Source organism: Artibeus jamaicensis, unplaced genomic scaffold (genome assembly GCF_021234435.1).
Source record: "Artibeus jamaicensis isolate MK-2021 breed Jamaican fruit bat unplaced genomic scaffold, CSHL_Jam_final scaffold_474, whole genome shotgun sequence".
Classification (NCBI taxonomy): domain Eukaryota; kingdom Metazoa; phylum Chordata; class Mammalia; order Chiroptera; family Phyllostomidae; genus Artibeus; species Artibeus jamaicensis.
Genome location: NW_026522046.1, coordinates 24939963 through 24957514, shown reverse-complemented (window position 1 = coordinate 24957514; position 17552 = coordinate 24939963). Strand labels below are relative to the sequence as shown.

Here is a 17552-nt window from a genome sequence, read left to right as displayed (position 1 = left end):
TATGTGGGAATCCATTGCTCTGCTGTTGGTAATGCAGGAAGTACTATATATCCGTTGAAAAAGATGTGACATTCAGACAGAAAAGTAGATTAAAAGGGAGCAGGGAAATAAGCAAGTTACAGGCTATAATATGGTAATCAAAAAACACAGATATTTATGTAAAGCTACTTCCTACTGTTCAGTCTTGAGCAGATTAACCTGTAACTTGGTTTCCTCATCTTAAAATGAGGATGACCGCAGTTCCTGTCTCACTGAAATATATGAGAATTAAATACAGTGATGTTATGCACTACACTTGCCAGATAAACGTTTGATATATTTTCCTAGAACTGCAATTTTCAACCTTTTGTATCTTGTGGCACACAAAAACTAATGACTAAAATTCTGCAACACACCAAAAATATGTTTTTTTGCCAATCTGACAAAAAAATTAAGAATAATTTTTATTCATTCACTCCAGATGGCTATTATTGTGTTGGCTGTTGTCATTTTTTCCTCGACAATCTCAGGGAAAAAAGACCAGGGCCCCTGACTAAGTAGTCAGGTGTTGCGTGTTTTAAAAACCATCGTCATGGTGCACTGGTTGAACATGGCTGAGCTAGAATATATACCAGACTTTCCCTGGCGGTCATGACTGGCTAAAGAGGAAGTTATGGATTTTTTCATTTTTTATTTTTGATAGACTTTTACCGTCGTGGTCAGTATTTCTGAATCAGCAGTTCATCACATCAGTTGTCAGAGGCGATAGGGACACTTGGGATAAAGGAGCAGTCCCTGTTCCTGTACGTGACCCCAAGGCAAAAAAAAAAAAGTTTTCCTCACTTTGTGAGTAAATTCTAACTAAGCCAAAGTCGCTTTTAATTCGGTCATAATATTTCTGATATCCCAAGAAGTCAATAAGTAGCAATGAGATTTCACTTCATGCCTTTTCCTTTCATTGTCTTGTGTATTGAATTTGCTCTGTGCCTCTCTTTTCCCATGAAAGTACCTAAGCCGTATCTAATTTCTGCACAAAATGCAAAGGAAGAAGTGAGCTCCTGAGTCTACAGATCATTGAAAGGAATACTCTGCCTGGGGTGAACATGGTGAGCACAGTTATGAATGTTTAACTTTCCAAAGTGTCCAGATTTAATAGGTTTGTTAGGCTCTAAAACAAACAAACAGACAAATGAAAATACCTGTCTCTGGCCCTCATTTATTCAGAGCTCAGTTCAGATTAATAACTAATATTTGTGCCTCTGCAGTGTGCCAGGCACATTGTTCTAGGCTCTGGGAAAATGAAAGTTGGTAAGACCTAGTCCATGGTGAAGGGAATCCTAGTCTGTTTATTAAACAAGGAAAGCAATGAATTCCTACAGGTTTGTATCAGGGCTTTAAACAGGGAGCCTGCAGACATTTGCCCACATGGAATTTTTACGTTTAATCCAAAGATTTCAGTTAGAAATATAAGTTTGGGGGTTTTCTAGGAGAGTCAGAAAATACAGAAAGTACAGCATTTTGGACTCACTGTCCTGCGTGGCTGCAGTCAACCAGAGTGAAGAAGCCCCGTTGTCTTCAGAAGGGACAGGGACTCCCCAGGGGACCTTGGTCTCCGGCAGGCCTGCCTCACATTCTGGGTTATCTGCTGGCTGCTACAGGAACAGAGGAGCTTGTGACCCTTGTCCTGCACCCAAGAATCACAAACGAGGTGGTTTTCTGAATAACCAGGGATCACCTGCATAGTCCTTACAAGCTGTGTCTCAATACTTCTTTGTATCTAACAGACAGGATTCTAAGTAAAGTCATTTGAATAAGTACGAAAACCCATGCAGCATTGTTAGTAAGGCTGCCAGAGTCCCTAAGACAGCAAAGAATGATCTGGAGTTTTCTTTGATTAAAATGGAATGGTACTAAATACATAACACTATCTACAGTAAGTTAGACCAGATTATTCTATAAAAGAGAAATTCCTGAACTGGTGTTTGTTCACGGTGACAACCTATGTGTTCATAATGTTTTTGAGATCTTTTCAGCAAAGTACCTGTAAGTGCTGTACATTAAAAAAAACATTGCTGTTAAGCAGAGAACATCTGTAAAGTAATTGCCCGTACAGTTATACCCTAACTTCAAATGCATGGTACAGAGCTCTCTATTGGAAAAAGTCAGCCACCAGGAGGAAAAAGCTAAGCTGAATTCTGGAAAGGAAAAAATGCACTCTGAAAATAAATTTCCCAGATTTCTCCTAGCAGATGAATTTAGAACCTGGTGTTGGTTTCTGAGTGCAATGTTCAGAATATGAACGCAGCATTTGACACTGGAAGTTTGATTGCATCCCTGTGCTTAATTTTCCAAGGCTCAAACCTACACAAACTTCATTATACATGGTTTATACATTTAAAAGGTTTACAAATATTTTCCAATTAGTAAAAAGATTTTTTTGAAAACCAAAGTATAGCCAGAGATTGTGATGACTTTTTAAAATAAGTAGACTTGTAAGTTAAAAGCAGTCAATGATACCTTTTTTCTTGAATTCCCATTTGTAGAAATGGTGATGCTTCCTTAAACAATTGTCAGTATAATTGACAGAGTATATGCACTTATTCTGTGTCTGTTTGCCATTTTCTGATTACTGAGGTATAAAGGAGGAGGCTATTGTTTGGGACCTTGAGTTGAATTCCTGACTCTGATCTTAATTCAGCCAATGGTTGGAGTCCAGGGTAGCACCTTGCTGCTTAGACTGGAGCGGGGAAGGAGGGTCGGCCGTAACAAGTCAGATGATTCAAGAACTTGAGCTTCAGTATAGAGTCCTAGGGTGCTTATGGATTGAATGAATAAAATCTTATTTCCTTAACCATTTGCATTAAAGAAAATTGTTTTTCAAAATATTATCTCATAAGAGCACTCTTTCCAAAATCGTTTTCCCCTTATTAGAGCAAAAGTTGAGTTAAGCCTTGACAGTGATATTCACCAATAGCCTGAGATGGATTTCAGCAAACGTGTAGCTGACCTACTGCATAGATAGGGGAAAATTGTGTCACAAACAACTGGAGGATTAACTGGAGTTCCCAGAGCAGGATCTACCACAGTGTTCTAGAAAAATTGGATTCTCAAGCAATGTGGCCCCTGGAGACAACACTTCTCTACTTCCCAGTGCCCTGAGACATGGCTGAGGCCCCAGTGTCTCTCTGCATACTGCAGTTCATCCATAACGCCAAACACATGAATGGCACCCACTTAGCCAATTAAGCTATTATTTTTAGGAAAGAAGGAACACAGGAATTCAGAGCACTTGAGTTCTTTCTGCATTTAGACACAAGCCTTTCTACTTGGCCTAAATTTGTGCAATTGGACCTTCTCCAAACATGCTCTTGCTGTTCTTGCCCCTGTGTTTTGCATGTTCTAGAGTATCGGTGCTTACTCATGCTTCTTCACTTCATAAGTTCCCACTCATGCCCATAAGTAAAGCCCAAACCTCATCTCTGCGAAGTCCTCACAACTCCCCCCAATAGACCCTTTTTGTCTGTATCAAATAACCTTAAAAACATTTTGAAGTAATTATTGGGTTTTTTGCTTGTCTTTTGTTTTTTTTAAGATTTATTTATCTTTAGAAGAGGGGAAGGGAGGGAGAAAGTGAGGAAGAGTAACATCAGTGTGTGGTTGCCTCTCGTGTGCCCTGCTATTGGGGACCTGGTCCACGACCCAGGCATGTGCTCTGAGTGGAAATCAAACCAGTGACCCTTTGATTCACAGGCCAGCACTCAATCCACTGAGCCACACCAGCCAGGGCTGAAGTAATTATTGTTTTGTCTGCCTATCTCTTCACTACAGAGATAGGTACCATGTCTTTTCTATGGTTAGTACCAAAGTTTGAGCTGGGACTCAGAAAACATGTCAAATGAGTAACCGAATGAATGAATATATCCATACTAAAAATCCCACTGGAATAGTAGCTCATTGGAAGAGAGACTGTCTTGTTCATGACCAATGAGCATGTTCATTGCCATGATTCCCAGGTACCTTCTCTCCAAATAAGGGGAGCAGAAAATGAAACTTCCTGACACCTAGCAGTAACTTAATAAATGTTTCTTAGATGAAGGTACTTTCTTAGATGAAAGGCTATTTTTCTATTAGAAATTGGAAATTAAAATGGGAATTTTCTTTATAGAAAATAATCTTTTTCTTCAATGCCAAAAGACCTCTGTTCAAAAGGATTTGGATCCTATTCTTTAGGCCAAAAGAATCAATGACATAAGTACAGATAGGGTGTAGCAGTAGGACAATTGTAACAAGATACTATCTTTAAAAATTAATCTTGTGCTTTTTTCCCCAACTTTCTTTTATGTGAGCACATCTTCTCAAGGAGAATAGGATAATTAGATTGAGAATAAAAAAGAATGGTACGTGTTCAGTTTTGAGACTCTGAAGCAGGCTTGTGGGAGTCGAAGGGAACATTGAGGGAACCCAGACACCATGACATAGAAATTGAAAGGGGTCAGACGGAAAGCCATGCCTCCAGCCCCCACCCCTCCCAGAGAGGACCAGCAGATGCCCAGGTGGAACAGCTGGTCAAATCAGAAGAGTGCCCCACACTCTTGGAGTTCAGTACTGGGTTGGCACGGGGGGAGGCGGAGATCACTGAGGGAAGTGCCAGCAAAGCGACTTTGCTATCCCTTCTATCAACAGGTGTGCCCCCACCACCTGTGGTTTGTCCAGCCCAAGAACATGCACTTTTATCACAAGACTTTAATGAATTTCAGTTATATGGCTCCAAGTTAAGAACCCAGAAGCCTCCCGCCAGTCCCTCACGTAGGGTAAATGAGAATCCTTGGCTTCCAGTGAGGCAAGGGGACAGAATGGCACAGAAGAGAGAGACCCTGTGCACAGTGATCAGTGATCGAATAATTACCTTCACCAGACACATTTTAAATGGAAGTTGAGGTTTTCTTCAAACTCTATGTAAGTCAGAGATGATATTAAGTTAGAATAACCTCAGTTTAGGATCTGATAAGTCTGATCAGAATTTGTCTGAAGTTCAGATCTTTAGCTCGTGTGACGAACACGAGGAGCACACATTCAGAAGACTGTGTTTGTTGAGTAAAAGAATTGTTCTGGCTCAAGGAATTCAATCTCAGTCAGTGTCAGATTCTTCACCCTCCCTAATCTTCAGTCCATCAAGGTCACTAGTGATCAATTCATTGTCCAAAATAGCTTCACTCCTTAAAGGCGGGCAACTCACCTGGCCAGTGTCTCTGTCCATGTCCTCATCTAAGATGCTCCTTTCTCTCAGATGTCACTAGGGTTTCTCCTCACCACCCCCCACCTCGACCTGAGGGGTGTGCCCTAGGGATCTCTCTTCTCCCACGCCACATTCTGCCAGCACCTCCAATGGCTGGTCCATTCGGGAGCTAGAGAACCAGGGAGCCTGGTGATGCATTTCAAAAACTGGCCTCTCTAGACCCAGAGTACTGGAAAGAAGGGCAGATAATGAATGAATCAAAGTGGGGTGAGGGTAATGGTAATATAGCATCGTCACTGTAATGAACATTTATGCCATCAAAAGAAATGAGCTATTTCTGAACTGAAACAAAGTAAAGAAATGAAAAAAAGACTGCGGTAGCCAGGGGTTAGGGACAGGGAGGGGTGGAAGGGAAAGGAGCGTGGCCATACAAGGGCCATGGGAGGGATCCCAGTGGTGAGCGGAGTGTTCTGGGTGCTGACTGTATCCATGTCAGTGTTTTAGATGTGGTGGTGCATTGCAGTTTTGCAAGATACTACCTTTGGAAGAAACTGGGTAAAAAGTACAAGGTACACAAGAGTACTCATCCCTACAACAGCATGTGCATTTTAATGATCTCAAAGTAAAATGTTTAATTAAAAAAGAAAAGACAGGTTAACTTAAGATCAGATACTGGATATTTTCTGGCCTTACATCATCAAAAGAAGTATAATTACTTACTTCCCCAAAAGACTGAGTCTTATGTTTGGCTTACGAGAAATCTGTAGCTCCTGGCATTCTCCCTCAGCTTTGCTAAAAGTTCGTTATTGTTACATTGCAAAATCCCAAACACACCCATGAATAGCCTTGATCCATTAAAACATTTGCAGAAATACTTGCCGAAGCATGTAGTCAGAGAGAACTGAGGGACAGGTATCTGTTTGACATAATGAAAGAAATAGATCTGGGGAAGTGAAGATAGTTTATTTTAGTATTTATTCATTCCTTGTCATAGCACAAGAAGGATTTAAAATGGGTTTTAAACATAGTACAATAGAATTTTTTCAATATACAAAAAAATCTGGGTGAAGAGAAAACCAGGGACCCAGTTGGAAGTAGGGTTAGTGCATACGTCCCCTGTGAAGTCACGTACCCTACGAGAAGTCAGCCACTCAGTGGCCTTTGGTCCTACATTTCTAACCGCCAACGCAAAAGGCAAAATGTGATTGGTGATGTGACTATAAGATAAAGCTCGACTTGAAAGAAACCCCTTTGCTGTATCCTCATAGATGTGACATTGTAATTTTACTCAACAACAGCTCTTAGGGTTCATAAAACAAGTAGTTTCAGAGTTCAGTGAGAACAGTTCTACCATGGACCTAAATAATGCAGTTTGGGTTTACTCTTCCTGGTTTTGATTTGAGAACATTCGGCACTATATTCAAATGCAAAAAATTGCAGCCTTTAAGAAAGAAAGAATGTTTTCAACCAAGCTGCAGGTGAGTATTAGGGAGAGCTGGCAAACTCGCATCTGTACAGGGTGCAGGAAGGTAAAATAACAAGAAAAGTGAGATGTCTGTTAAAAATAATCGCACACTACACATACAATGAAAATGGCATTTGACAAGCAACCTCACGTTGGGGGCACACTAAGGCACGCTAGGATGGATCTGTGCCACCTCGAGCCTGTTTATTGCTCATTACCAGCCTGTTGTTACCATAACCCAAATCGGGCCAGATGTTACTGGATCTTGTTTTTCCTGTGTATTACAGTTTTGTTTCAGAACACAGAAACCACTGTAGTTATTTTAAGCACAAAGGGCAAAGGGCCTCGAACAGGGAATTAGGCGTTCACAAAGTGTGCAGGTGGGCCCCCAGGACTTAGCTTCTGAGGACAATGGAGACCCCACCCCCCAGGATGCTGTCAACTGTGCCTCGGACAGGAAGATGGAAAACCAGAAATTTTCTCTGAATTGATTGTTCTAGGAACCATGTAGAAATGTGTGAGCTACTGATTCTGTGACGGTTGGCTTCAGAACCATACCTCACCTGTTAGATCCATGCTGGCAACAAAGTAACAGTTTAAAAGAGGCTGCTTGCTTCACCTGTTGACCCAGACACAGCTGGTGACAAGAATGCTATCCCAGAACCTTCATGGTGCCTGCCACCAGGGCAGTGGGACCCCTGTCTTTGAAATATCATCTGAGTGTATCAGATTGGTCAAAGCAAAAAACGAAGTCACTTCTGGCTGCACAGCTTAGAAAAGTCATTTTTAGCTGCCCAAACTCGGGGGTGTGGGGAACAGGGGGCGTGTGGAATGCATGCCAAGTAGTCATCTATTTCATTCACCGTATTAAATTTTCATGCAAAAATTGCCTGAGCTTTTTCATGCTGGTGATTAATCAATTTTTAAAAACTGATGGGAGGGCCATAATGTGGGAGTCAACAAAGTACATTTTCAGCTTTGTGGCAAGTGCGTGGGGGGTAGTGTCGGGCCCACCTCAGCACGTGGAAGGAGAGGTGCAGCCCTGCCTTCCCCCCAGCCTGTATTTGATAACAACTTGTATAGCGCTGTGCTCTATTTAAAGCACTAAAAATTGTACTAATTATTACAAGGAGTAAATGCCTGATAAAATAATATTCCAACAACACATGTTCACACAGTAAAAGTTTGTTTTTCTCCTCTCACCTCCCACTGACACTCCCCAGATGTAACCTCAAATAACATTGTGAAATAAATCACACTTCGCCGTGCTTGAAGTTGAATCTTCTAGAAGTATCCTTCCTTTCAGCTGGTCCACCGAGGAAAAGCAAGAGCCAAAGTGTTTGAAGTGTTTGGACTCCTTTGAGAACCTGCCCAATGTCTCTGTCACGGGCGTTTAATTGGGCCACTGAGTCTGTTGACGGAAGAGTAGACTAACTCTCCAATGCAGAGGGTTTATATCCAGCCTGGGAACAAATATAATTTCCCATAACATAGTTTATAGCCTAGTGAACAAATATAATTTCCTGTATCCGACATGTTTTATAAGCTTTGTGGTAATCTCAAACTTTGTGGTTAATGGTCATATTTATTGTTAATATTTGAATAGCTTAGAGAGTGTCTTCTTCTCAGTAAACATTAAAAGAGAGAAGCTGTAATTTATTGTAGTCTAAAAGGCTGTAGGCAAATATTTAAATTTAAATAAGCCCTTTGTTCCCCGAGCTTGTCTTTTAACAAGTCCACTTGCTTATTGTGCTCCTGTTTTCACCAGAAAGTAAAGATTCTCTAACCTTCTCTTTTTGTTCCTGTGGAAAAGAGTAATGATCAGCACTCTTCAAATCACTCGGAGCAACAAGACCTTGCCCTCTCAGGGTGTCTCATCAAACCCACAGTGAGCTCCAATTTTATTTACATTCAGCCACAGTCATGTCAGGAATTTAGCTTCTAACTTTTATTACCACAATCGTCTTACATTTGAAAATTTCGTCATATATACATTGTGTGTGCACATATGTGTGAATAGAGAGCAGTTTGTGTGCGCACACACACACACACACCCATGTTTATAAGAATATCACTTTCCAAACACTTTTACATCGTATTTCATTTAATTGTCACAACAACCATGTAAGGAAAATAAGTTAGTTAACTATTATTATCTCCAACGAGGCTCCAAGAAGTTTCGTATTCATAGCTGCATTAAGATAACTCAACTAGTGAGTCATCAGACCAGACTTGGGTCCTCACTTCTGAGTCCAGTTCTCTCCTCCCTAAACTGCATGTCTTCCCATAGAAATAGTAAATATAATTGGACACTTACAGTTCACATCCAAACTCCTGTGGGAATGTGGGGAGCAGAAAGAGTTCCTCTCCTCGTTCCAGCATTAGAACCTACTGCTGCTCGTGGCCAAAGGCTGGTCCAGTGTCCTGGGAACTGGCAAATATTTCACAGCTGCTTGTCTGAATCTTTGACATTAGTTCATCCAGAATTTAAGTTCTAATTTGTTTCTTTTCAGTCCTCTTAGAGGTTGGAGAACTACCCCTGAAGCTTTATGTTGCTTTTCTTATAATATGTTTATATACATTTACTAACTAATTTAGAAAAATGTTTTCATAAAGATAAGTAATTAGAAATAATAATTCCACTGTCCAAATATTTCTACCAGTAAAATGTTGATATATATTTTTTCTGTCTTAACCAGTTTGGACTACGGTATTAAAACACCATGAACTAGGTGGCTTAAACCACAAAAATTTCTTCTCACAGTTCTGGAGGCTGGAAGGCCAACATCAAAGTTCTAGTAGATTCAGTGTGTGGTTTGCAAATACGTCCCTTCTGGCTGTGTCCTCGCATGGTGGGCTCTGGTCTCTTCCTCTTGTTACAAGGGCACTAACACCATCAAGGAGGCTCCACCCTCAGGCCCTCATCTAGACCTAATTACCTTCCAAAGGCCCCGCCTCCAGATACCATCACAGTAGAGGTTAGTGCTTCAGTGTATGAATTGAGGAGCAACAAACACACACAGCCATCCACTCCTGGTAACAGGAATTCAGTCCGCAGCACTTTTTTTCTTTATAGATGTAAACGTTCTTGTAAATGAGATTATACTGTTTATTTTCTTTTGCAACATGTGTTGTTTTCTACAAATAGGAATATACCACAAATATATTTCCATATCATTACATTTTTTAATGATCTCATGGTACAGTGTCAGAGTTTACTTTATATCCTTGATTGGGCTTGTAAGTTATTTCTGTTCTTCACCATTCCGCGTGTGCTGTGTTTCTCTCCTTTCCTGTCTCTTATGGAGCTGGAGCAGCTAATCCTCACCCCATACGTAGCCCCTGAAAGAAGTGACCGCCTGCATTGTACAACACTCCTCTTGCCACACAAACCATAGCTGCTTGGATGAAGCCTGCTACTCTTTTGTCATTCAGCTACCAATCAGTTCAGGTCATTTTAGAATGTTAAGTAAGAGACCAAGAAAATGCAGTGCAGGGAGGCATTTCAAATGAAACATGCCTTGCAACCTGACACTTGCAAGCAAGAGAACCTTGACTGAAAGACTGTGGTAAAATCTGAGGCTGAATGTAATGATTTGTAACATATTTATGATGATTCCTTGGAGTACTTCTTAGAAGTGGGATTGCTAGCTTAACTTTAGAGCTTTTTAAAAGGATTTTTTGATGTATGTTATCAGATTACTCTCTAGAAATGTTAAACTAGATTGTTCTCTTCCCAACCACCACTAAATCACTATTAATTTATTTTTCCAATTTGACTTCCCAAATGGTATCTCAATGTTTCAAGTTGCACATACATGATTTCCAAGTGAGCTTTATCATATTCTATGAGTGCCGGGAATTTATATTTCTTCTTTTATGAATTGCCTATTCATATCATTTGTCCATTTTCTTCTGTTGAAGTAATCATATTGTCCTTATGGACTTAAAATAACTCTTTATATGTTATAGGGTTTAATCTTGATCGGGATCTTTTTTATTGTGAGCTAGTGGGAGTTAAAAGGAAGAGCAGGAAAAGGCGGACAAAGGGTTCGGGCAAAGGGCTGCAGCCAAAAGAGCACCAGGCGCGTGGACACTCCCTCCCCTGGTCCCCCCTCCTCTACCCCGGTGTGTCTCTGACATGGGGTGCGGGCGTCGGGGACAGTCATAGAGACTCTCAAAGGGGTGTATACATGTGGGTGCTTTTCAGGGAATTAACTTCCAGATCTTCAAATTTCATGTAAGTTATTCCTAAAACGGACTGCCTGAGAAGTCCTTTTTCTACCCCCCTTTTCTACTAGTGTTTCTCCCACTTTAGAAAATCTCGCTGTGGTGATTTGCATGGGGAGGGTGCACAAAACGCAATGGGAATTGAGTGACGTTACTTACAGTTGCCTTCATTCCCATCTCCATGAACAAGGTTTTTCCGTGTTTTTACTAAGAGATGCATTTTCAAGAATTAAAAAAATCTTTTTTTTATTAATGACCGATGGAAAGCTGTAATGCATCCATGTTGTCTCCATCAGTCATGCCATCCATCAGTCAGGATAGTCTCAGCTACCTTACAGTGGCAACTTCAAAGTGCAGTGGCTGAACACCAGAGAATTCTGTTGTTGGTCCACGTCACAGGCTGCTGCAGATGAGGAGCTCTCCTTGGGGACCGCTGCCGAGGGGGATGTAGATAACCCTGCTTCCGTCCTGCAACTCCGCCACCTCGGAATTCCAGGCTTCCAAGTGGGAAGACAAAGAAAAGGGGAGAGAGAGACAGAGAGGGTGGTGGGTGGTGGGGCGTTAGTGAGGGGGGTGGAGTAGAGCTCGCCCAGTCTTGACTGCCTGCAACAGAAAACAACACATCGTTTCTGCTCACACACGCCCGATGGGAGACGGAGAAATGTCAACTTGCTGTTGCCTCCAGGAAGAAGAAAGGATGTCGTGAACACAGCTTTGTCTCCGTCACAGGTACCCCCAGGAAGAGTCAGAATGGCCGCTCAGTACAAGTGGATTTCTTTTTAAATAGTTATAGGTACAGGTTAGAAAAATTTTAATTTCACTTTATTTTTATAGGACGGTATAAGGTAAATAAATAATCACATACACTTAAGCCCACAAAAAATGTATTAGAATAAAATTCTGTGAAGAAATGCAAATAAGAATTCAAGGGGAGCCCTGGCAGGGGAGGTCAGTTGGTCAGAGCATTTTCCCAATTTGCCAACATTGCAGGTTCGATCCCTGATCAGGGCAGATACAAGAATCAATCAACCAATGAATGCATAAATAAGTGGAACAACAAATATGTCTCTTTTTCTCTCTCTCTCTCAAATCAATTTTTTTTAATTCAAGGGTAAAATGAAAAGATATAAAATTTGCAGTTCTTACCTAGTGGCGTTGCAGGTGTCAAATTGCTATAGTATGTCCCATTGGATGTACACATGATAACAAGTCGTTTAATCACTTTAAAAAGCCAGCAGTTACAACAGACCATAAGCTATGTCCTTTACTATTATTCAAGCTTCTGATGAAATATTTTTACATTGCAACATGAAACTGAAGGAAAGTGCATAGTTTCTCGAAATTCCTTTAGGAGAGAGTGAACAAAAATGTTGTAGTTCAGGGTTCCACACTCCCTTTGGAAAGCACCCACCCAATTGGATTTCACTATTTAAAGAACTAAAAAGGAAGAAAAATAAGTAAGTAGTGAAACTGCTTGTGCTGAACTGGACTTGCAGCTGCCATGGGCTGCAAACCCCAGTCATTTATACCAACTTCCTGGGGAGCTGGACAACAGAGAGGTTTAGGTACGGAACCACACTTGTCCCTGTGTCAAGGTGACAACCAGACCCCGTCACTATGCCCTGCTTAGCTTTGCAGTCAAGCGGCCTCAGGGTTTAAATCTTTCACCCTGAAGTGGGTGAATACTTATTGCCTTGTTTGTCAGCTGTTCACATTGAACCACTCTCCCAGCTAAATAAATATCCTACCACTTCACCCCAAATAATCTAAAGCAGCCTGTCTTTTTGACTGCCAGCGACAGCAGTTTTAGGCAGGGGTCTATCTCTCCTTCCTAAAAAGGCCCATTGACCTTTATTGCAAGTGAAATAGCTTATGGGAACAGTAAATGGCTAACCTTACTGTACCATACATAAAACAGAGCTCCTAGCAGCCTCCCCTCTCTCAGCTCCAGCGTAATAGCACTGCTCATAAAAGCCACGCCGCATCAAAGGTGCCAACCTTTACACAAGCCCAGCTGGAGAGTGTCCAAAATGGCTGGACCAGAAGATTGTCTGAGGATACTGCCCACTGCATAGCAGATGTTTCTTGACTGGAATTCGAGATCATTTTATTTCTGCATTTGCTCTTCTCGTAACTGGTGTGACAACTGGCAATATGCTGGATGTATAGGAGAAGAAGCTTATGTGAAAAGGCCATTGAATGCCATCTAATTTGGAGATTGAAAAAACAAATTCTACTCTCTGGAACCAATGAAGTCAAAAGCCATTAAGAAGACACTTCGCCAGGTTTCAGACAATCACTAAACTATTGTAACAATTCGGTAATACCTACTGAGCGCCAACCACTTGCAAGGTGATGTGCTGCAGGAACTGAGAAGAAAGATGTGATCAGCGTAAAAGTCAAGAATTCAGAAAACGCTCTCCTGGCCCAGTCCCAGCCCCACCGTGAGCTTCCTGTTTTACGTTCATCAGGGAATTCACCACTGCCTGGCATTTTCTCCTGTTTCTTTATCAGTCTCCCTCCCACAAGGTCGAAAGCTCTGCGAATGCTGAGCCCATTTTGTCCTCTGCTGGATCCCCAGTCTGTTTTAGACGTTCAACAAATTTTGCCAAAGAATGAGTAAATTCCCACCCTCAGAAGGAGCATGAACCCACAAGGGACAGCACATAAGCCCCTAAGTATCAATACTATTCAATTATTTATGCAGTAAAAAAAAGAGCTTAAAGAAAGCAATAAGGGGCTTGAAAAATTGAAGGATCTTATTTTGCAGAAAGAATGAACTTTCCTACAGGAAGGAGTTTGACTGGGCTTCGATTCCCTGGGCTTGCAGGAGGCTAGGGGGCAGGGAGAACTGTGGAGTACACGGAGGGAATATTGGCTCCATGCCCCTAAGGTTGTGTGAAATGGAGTTGCTAGCAAAGCCTTCATGATAATCAACAAATTAATAAGCCTTTGTTCAACACATCCCCTGTGCCCTCATCATGCACTGGTCAGTCCTTCCTCCAAACAGTACCAGGTAACCCCCCACTCGGCCTTCTGGGCCCAGGTCACACCCATGGCATCACCAGATGAAAAGTGTCAGTCCTTAAAGGGAAAGCAACCTGTACCTAAGAGTAAAGAGGCCTCCGCAGGGTCTTAGCTCCCAGGGCATGAAGTCAGATTACAAGGTGATTGTCTGGCTGGTGCCTTAGGGACAAACTACACACCTGTGGGTGGGTCGTGAGCACTTCCCAGAACAGGATGGATCTCTCTAGATGTTATCAATCCTGGGCAGAGAAGGACTCTGGAAGAGGGCCTACTCTGTGTCAGAGACCATCTTTCTCCTCTGTTGGGTGGGTATTGCCCAGACGCCCAGAGGTAGCAGTTCTCTCGACACCTGCAGGCAGATGGAGACTGAAGCAAGTAACCAGCCTCACAGGGGACCCGCAGACCCATCTGGGGGAGGGGGCGCTATGTTGTTTCTTTGTCAGTCACTTCCAACTTTCAAGAATGTGTTGTTGTATTTTGTCTTGGTATCAGCTGTTGTGAGATAAAGAGAACGGTCTTTCTCGTGTTGGTTGGAGGGACAAAAGAAAGAAGCGTTTCCCTTTCTGTCGAATCCTAGCTAAGGCCAGAATGGGCAGTGGTCACAGCAGAGGACAGCTGGGCTCCAAAGCATCTCTTGAAAGTCACTTGCAATCGGAACACAAGGTAGAGAGACCAAAAGAGGCCCTGCCTGCCTCAGTCACGCTGGCGGCACCTCCGAGAGCATGGGGGACCTGGAGGATGTGCTGAGGGACAGTGAGAGGCAGAGCAGTCCCTGGCAGTCAGGCCAGGGGGTGTTTGCCAAGTTTAGTCACTAAAAAGAAGCTGGATCCACATAAACTCTCAGTAAAATTGAAATTTTATATGCAAATTACTTTTATAGTGGTAAGGAATTATCCATTTATTCTCATTTTTTCTAAGGTAGCATCTTGATTAAGGGTAAAATGCAAAAAGGTTTTTTATTAAAGTGAGGAAAACAATATTTTTAACATATTTAACTAATATTGTTGAAGTACTATGCAATTAGAGCAAAGAAAAATGTGTAAACAATTTTAAAATATGACCCCAAATGACAACTATTTTTATATGATCTAGTTATGTAGCTAAAAGAGAACCACACAGAAGCTATTGGAAATGACAAGATAACCCACTAGGGATGCTGGCTAGGCAATGCAATAACCAATCACTTTTCCACATAAGAACAAATTACAAAAAATAATGAAAAAATCCCTTTTAGACGAGTACTCAGAATAGCAAAACACCTTACAATTAAAAGTAGTAAACATGCAGCCCATATATAACTGAATATTGAAAGAATAAAGTGGCATTCCCTATGTTTATAGTAAAAGTTAAATAGTATAAAGATGTCAAGTTTCTTGAAATTACATTATTGATTGAATGTAATACCAATAAAAGTGCCAACAGGATTTGTTTGCTTATTGTTGAGATCACATGTGGAAAATAAAGATATCCATTATACGTGTATTATAGTTGCAATAGCCTGGAAACAATCAGAATGTAGTCAATAGGAGATTGGTCAAATCAAGGTGTTTTCCCAGAGGATACCATTCTGGTATCATGCTGAGGGGGTTTTATTGTTGTTGTTGTTGTGTTTAAAGATTTTATTCATTTATCTTTAGAGCAGCAGGGAAGAAGAAAGGGAGAGAAATATCAGTGTGTGGTTGCCTCTCATGTGTCCCCTGCTGGGAACTGACCTGCAACCCAGGCATGTGCCCTGACTGTGTGCTTTTTTTAAGGGAATATTTGCAGGCCTGGATGTGGAATAATCATCAAGATCTATCATTAGATGAAAAGACCAAGGTGCAGAAATATATATACACATATATATGCACATACAAATGTCTTCATGTGTGTGCATATATACAGATGTAACACATAGACATGTCGATATACACAAACATATATGGTATGATGTCATTTGTGTAAATACACATGCACACACACACACACTTCGAAGAGCACCCAGGAAACCTTGCCCCTGGAGATGAGGATGAGGAAGTAAGAGGAAAAACACCTTTCCACCATATATTCCTTTTGTGCCATTTGGTGTTTTTACTATATGTATATCTTAGCTTTTCAAGAGAAAAAGTAGTTCTTTTTAAACAATAAAAAGCACAGACGTAAAACACGAGTGCTCTTTCAATGTAACAGTATCATTAAAACATCAACAGCCGCTCCCATCTACGCAGCCAGCCAACTGCTGCCCTAACCCTAGAGAAATTCCCACCGTGCGCACAGGTGGGCGTGCACAAGGGGACGGAGCCGCGGCATGGAGTGGGACACTCAGAATTGTCTTCCTGAGTAGCACCTACTATTTAGAACGTAGATAAGTATATATAGTAACAAAAAATTGGAAAAATATCCATCGGCAGGACGATGGTTAATAAATTTTGGTTCAGCTACATACTTCACAGTTAAACATGAAAAGGTGTTCACTATAATGTTTAAAGTAAAAATTACATTGTAGAACAATATATGTAGTTTTTTGTGTAAACATAGATGTGTATGGAAGGAAACATCAAAATATAAGTAGTAGATGTGGAAGACATTGTTTTATTCACTTTCCCCCAGTCACACCTGCCTCTCCCCACCACCCTCCCTCCGAGGGGGTCCGAGGTCTTTGATGGCACCCGAACACCGGTGAGCTGGGTCACGCACACAGTCCTGGCCCCAGCCCCGCCCATAGCAAACTCTTCCTCGAGGTGCAGAGCTCGCCTGCAGCACCTGGTGTCAGGATTGTTTCCTGTTCCGCAGCTTCAGTGTATTGGCTTCCAGGGAATTTTGCAGAAGGGAGAAGGGGTGGGACTGACGTGTCCCTGTAGCCCCTCCATAACCCCTACCAGTACCTCCAAGTCCCTGGGGGGGGGGGGGGCGCTTTCCTGTTTAACTTTTTTACACTTGGAACAACTAGCACCTATTTTTTTCAGAAAAAAAGTTTATAAATTTATAAAAATGTAAATAAACAAAAAGGGAAACCATGACCAATCTAAGAATAAGTTTGACTTTAAATTAACATAAAAATAACACATAAAATGATATGTTTTTACTGACGCCTCTCGCTGTACTGTGTAAAGGATTTGTGACCACAAAAGAATTAATGATCACTGTAGTGAACCTGATTTCTGGTATTAGGCATAGTTAGCTAAGCAATAAAGAGAGAATATCCAGTTGGCAGTGAAGAAAAAAGTATGTGACTTAATTTAGTTACCACTAAATTAAGTCCTACTTTTTTCTTATAATTGTTTTTAATCCACCCCAAAACAACAGTGCAGGCTTGCATTTCGATGTCATTAGCAGAAAATGTTTGCTTTTGCAAAAAGGTACTCTCATCTGTGCCTCTCAGAAGTTAATAGCTGTCCTCCAACTTCAGCTGTGGGCCTCAGTCCAGAGGAGCCCAAAAGTGTGTTCAGGAGCGGACATGGCCTTGGTGGAGAACTACGTCTGCTTACTGGCTCAGGAAAGCCTCCACCAGCTGGAATCACAATATCATGTCCACTTCACTCGTTTCCCAGGTGCACCACTAATCTGTCTTAAGCAATCCAAACCTCACACCACAAGCTTCACCACTCTCTGGTCTTCTCTACTTTGTCTGAGTGC

The 17552-nt window shown here is 41.5% G+C and overlaps 1 protein-coding gene across 1 annotated transcript in view; it reads left to right on the top strand.

The window, feature by feature from the left end:
• LOC119035119 (schwannomin-interacting protein 1) overlaps positions 1-17552 on the top strand; it is a 643607-nt gene that overhangs the window by 475304 nt on the left and 150751 nt on the right. The gene's annotated exons all lie outside the window — the stretch shown is intronic.